Genomic DNA, 3,939 nt, shown 5'->3' with positions numbered 1-3,939 from the left:
AAACAAAAAAAAGAAGGATTTTTTAAGCTTTTCCGAGTTAAACTGGCAACTTTTTCTGTCTCACTGGTAGCCCTATAGATCTTTATACAATTCCTCTGTGCCATTCTTAAGTGTGGCATCGCTCATCTCCTAGCTATCTTTATAGGGTGGCTTGCAGTGAAACACCGGCGTCATTTCATTTCACGACTGAACAGATGCTGATACTGACTCTTAAGCTGGCACAATATAGCAGTGTAGATCTAGATAAGACTTTGCCACATGATGGGGTGCTGTATTATACCACACAGATGCTTGCTAATCCCACCTGTCACAGTTAAGGTTACGTTTATTATCATACCTTCCAGCTCCTCTTTTCTCCCCTGCTGAAGTGAAGGATCTAACTCTTATTCATGTCTTTTCACACCCAATTAACTCATGGAGGCAGAATGTGCCCTGTTGACCAAACGATGCCACCCTGAGATATTTCCCACCTCACTGCCGCATGACAAGAATAGAACTGTTGCCAACTGCAGTTACCCTGGCAATCCTTACCAACGCACAGTAAACACTGGCTCTATTTTCTGTGCAGAATAGATCACCAGCAACACAATGCAGTCATTTATGTCATCTTTCTTTCCAAAGCACATTACTGCAAATGCACACTAAATATCACATTATTGGCAACATGCGCCGAGCATTTTACCACATTATTGTAACTGCACTCTAAACATTATATTACATTACACCACAGAAACAGCATCTGTGCAGGCAGCTCTGTCAAGACAAGAAAATACAGCCTCCATTACATGTCATGTAACTTTCCATACCCCATCATTGTAAATAACTTGTTTATTATAGAAAACTGGTCACTAACTATTTACTATATCTCCATTTTCCATACCATATTTTTGCAAATGTACAATACGCCATTAGTTTACTCTGGCTATAATCCTTTGTCGTCTTACCACATAACTGCAAACACAATGTACACCCATAGACAGACGGTACATCTGTGCATAATCTATCTCTGACAACACAAGCGTGCTTTATTTACATCATCCTTCCATTTCAGTGTTTGTCTCAGAATGCACAGTGCTGAAGTTGATCGCAAGAAAGGCATGTTCTTTGTCATATCGATTGAGCAGTAAAACATGGTACCCAATTGACCCAGAGCAAATATTGCTTTTGCCTCGTGCAACCTTTGAAGAAAACACACACACACGTTTCTCCTCCTGTCATTGTCCATTATTAGATCACTTCCTGTACAGTGGTACAGTGGGATACGTCAGACAGATGGGGTTGACGCCTCAGATCTGGGTTGTTAATCCCTTCTTAATTTATCTTAATATAGCTGACCGTCTGTATTGTACCTGCACTGCTTGGCATGGGGGTGGTGGTGTCCTCCAGGACCACTGGTGCCAGGTAAATATGATTTACAAGAGAAACTACACAGACAAGACAGAGCCATCTGTATTCCCGATGTGCCTGACATACAGTATGAGTGAGCTATGCACAGAGCAGGAATGTTATGCCTTTTCCACTGCCTTTTGCTCATTCAGCTGTTTTCACATGTGGACAATGGAAGCAGATGAATAAAGGCTTGCTCTTATTTGTGAGTTTGTAGGTGTGAGGGTTATAAGTGCATGAGTATTTTATCAGTGGAGATGATTCAGTTGTTGCCCCATAAATTCATATTTCAGATTCATATGTTACTAAGATAAAGTAGACCACAGCATGGTGATACATATTTGCCTGCTGTGTGTTGATCATATGATTTGCAAATACTTTATTAAAAAGATTTTGAACCTTCAGCCAGTTTGGCAATTACTATAAAGAACAAGCCTTAAACATAATGAAACGTGGCTGAATATACTGAAAGCAGGTAAATATAGAGCTACAACAAACAGAGCAGTGTAGCTGTAAATCACAATGTATCTCCAGTTCCCTTTTTTGCATGTCTCTGTTTAGATTCCAATTTGTTTGAACTTTTCGTCATTTTGTACTTAAAATCATGTTCCACAACATTTACTGTTTGTACAGTTATGTATATGGTAAACCTGGTGAATTATACATTGCTGAAGTAGCCCTGGCAGAACTGCGATTTGTTTTTGTTTTACCCTTGATGTATGGGTGGATTATGAGACAGTGGGACCCTAGGCACAGACATTTAGGCTTCACTCCCTCTCCAGGATAGGACTGGAAACGCACACTCTCTGTGATGATTTTGCCTCTTTTTATGAGATTGTCATTTGGTGTCTCTTTATTGTCAATTTGTGTATTTCAGTCAGGAACACTTTAGTCAAAGAAAACTTTATTTCCATTGGCAGTATTATATTTGGCAGTATGGCTCTGTTCTGGGGCCTCTCTGCCTTTCCACGGGCCGACGCAGAAAGCCTCTTCTATGGGCCTACGTGGAAAGCATAAGGGGAGAGGACACCTCTCTGCCCTTCCATGTGCAAAAAAACTGAGGAAAGCCTGAGGCAGAGAGAGCATCAGCAAAGACCCCCCCAGAACAGAACAGAGCCAGTATCAATAACAAACAGAAATGGCATTGGAAAGTCAGACACAGCATGAAAAGGAGGAGCTGGGGTGGAGGCAGGTTGCAAAGCAGCTTGCAGAGGAAGCAGCAACAGTAGGCAGACCAGAGCAGTTTAAATAGGGCGCCCTGAATGAGATTAGCCAATTGGTTGCATAGAAAAGAATCATGTGATCTATCAGCTGACTCCCTTCCATCAATCAGCTACACTATCAGTCGATTGGGCTGTTTGAGATCAGCTGATGTAGCTGACATTGTGTCCTGCCTGAACTAATGCTATGCTCAATTTTTTGGTTGATCTGTGTCTCCTTGTAGTCATGTTGTGTCACTTTTTAGTTGTTTTGTGTCTCTGAAGTAATATTGTACTTTTTTTGGGGGTAGTTTTGTGTCATTTTTGGTCCTTTTGTGTCTCTTTGTAGTTATTTTGTACCTATTTTGGTTGGTTGTTTTGGCCCTTTTTATAGTTATTTTGTGTTTCTTTGCAGTAACTCTGTATCTCTTTTGGTCTTTTTGTGTCTCTTCCTGGTCAATATGTGTAAATTTTAGTATAATTTTGCAGGTGAATGCCAGGGTAGGGCCCTGACACTTTGGTCCCATGGCTGCATGATTAATCTGAGAATAAACAATAGTCAAGACAAAATGTATATGTCCAAACTAACAAAAAAAAAAAAATCTCACAGGCATACATCAATCACTTTCTTTCTCCATGTATGTAAGAAAAACAGGTAAAGCAAAGGACAAAGGACACCCCTCCTCACTATTATCAAGCTGAGGATGAATTAGCTTTTTCCCGGTGAATCAAAACACCTTCTCCTTATGAGTTCCCCGATGCCATCATGTGACGATGACTATACTCTATACATGACTTTAAGGATTCATGCACATATTTGTAGTAAATTAATTCAATACAGTTTTTTCAGGGCTGTGGGGTAGCATTATAAAACAATTAAGTCCCCACATGTAAATTAAATAGGCAGACAGGCATGAACTTTAAATAAGCTGCTTTTGATTTCTTAATTTTCTCTGCCTCAATCTTTTGGCCTGTCAGTCTTTTGAATCCCAGGCTCAAGCAACTGAGTCCTTGAAATTGCAAAGACTACTCTTCAAATAGAAATTTTGTAGCTCTTGAAACAACAAACACTACTGACTTTATTTGCACCGAAGCAAGCAATTGAGAAGAACCTGAAATAATTTAATTCAGGTTAGAGTTTTGATGTCATTGCTGAGTGTAATATAATTGATTACACTATTAGACATTTGTTTATCAAGACATTGCTTTGCTGACACCCCAAGTCAAATATCCATCTGTAATGCAGATTTTTCGGCCTGAGAACTTAAATCTCCTGCCACAATAGCACTGAATAATGGGTGAATTAAATGAGCAGGAAACAGAGTGGCCTCTCAGAGCAATACTCCTGATGACA

Source organism: Epinephelus lanceolatus, chromosome 6, assembly GCF_041903045.1.
Source record: "Epinephelus lanceolatus isolate andai-2023 chromosome 6, ASM4190304v1, whole genome shotgun sequence".
Classification (NCBI taxonomy): Eukaryota; Metazoa; Chordata; class Actinopteri; order Perciformes; family Serranidae; genus Epinephelus; species Epinephelus lanceolatus.
The sequence above is the reverse complement of the archived record's forward strand: the minus strand, read 5'-3'. Positions refer to the sequence as shown.